We start from the raw sequence: 976 nt of genomic DNA, 5'->3' as shown, positions 1-976 counted from the left end.
TGCAAGGGTTCTTATAATTTTAGTTATCTCTTTTGAAAAAAGGAATTCATTAGAGTTTGTCACTTTCATTCCTTCTTCTCATAGGAATTGTGGATCATTTTCACCTCTATAATTGTCTGGTTCGGTTCTGCAACTCAACAAGACAGACACAGACTTCAAAGAGGAATAAGGACTGCAGAAAAAACAATTACTATCAACCTGCCTTCAATCAAGGACCTGTAAATTGCACGAGTCAAAAAGAGGGCTGTGAAAATATTTACAAACCCCTCACATCCTGGACATAAACTGTTTCAACTCCTACCCTCAAAACAACACTATAGAGCACTGCACGCCAGAACAATCAGACACAAGAACAGTTTTTCCCCGAATGCCATCACTGTACTAAACGAATAATTCCCTCAACACTGTCAAACTATTTACTGAGTCTGAATTACTATTACTGTTAATCCTCCCATCTTTCCTTTCACCCATCTCTTCCCACTTATGACTGTATGACTGTAACCTTGTTGCTTGTATCCTAATTATTTTTATTGACTGTTTCCAGTATGATTTGATTGCTTATTGTACCCTGTGAGTATTATTAAGTGTTCTACCTTATGATTCTTGACTTCTTTTATGTACACTGAGAGCATATGCACCAAGACAAATTCCTCCTGTGTCCAATCACACTTGGCCAATAAATAATTCTGTTCTATTCTATTCTATTCTATTCTATTCTATTCTATTCTATTCTATTCTATTCTATTCTATGTATACTGTTCCTCTTCAAGAAAGCAACATTATGCAAAGCTTTAGAAAAAAGGGAAATTGTAGGAGGTATGAAAGAAAAAAATCTAGACATTCAATTAGATAAAATACTCCTGGGCCCGGAGAAAAATATGATATCTAAATTATATAATTACCTACTAAAATATGAATTGGCTGTGGAAATTGTGAAAGGACCAATGCTAGCCTGGGAAAAAAACTTTGGTTATAA

At 34.8% G+C, this 976-nt stretch overlaps 1 long non-coding RNA gene across 1 annotated transcript in view; it reads left to right on the top strand.

Moving 5' to 3' along the window:
* Positions 1-694, top strand: part of LOC148123923 (uncharacterized) — a 22,849-nt gene extending 22,155 nt beyond the window's left edge. The window contains exon 2 of the long non-coding RNA XR_015739938.1: positions 85-694. This is a non-coding gene — a long non-coding RNA (uncharacterized LOC148123923). The remainder of the gene's footprint in view (positions 1-84) is intronic.
* Positions 695-976: the final 282 nt, after the last annotated feature.

Source organism: Pseudonaja textilis, chromosome Z, assembly GCF_049901715.1.
Source record: "Pseudonaja textilis isolate UNSWEBS1 chromosome Z, rPseTex1.2, whole genome shotgun sequence".
Classification (NCBI taxonomy): domain Eukaryota; kingdom Metazoa; phylum Chordata; class Lepidosauria; order Squamata; family Elapidae; genus Pseudonaja; species Pseudonaja textilis.
This window is presented reverse-complemented; position numbering and strand designations above follow the sequence as displayed.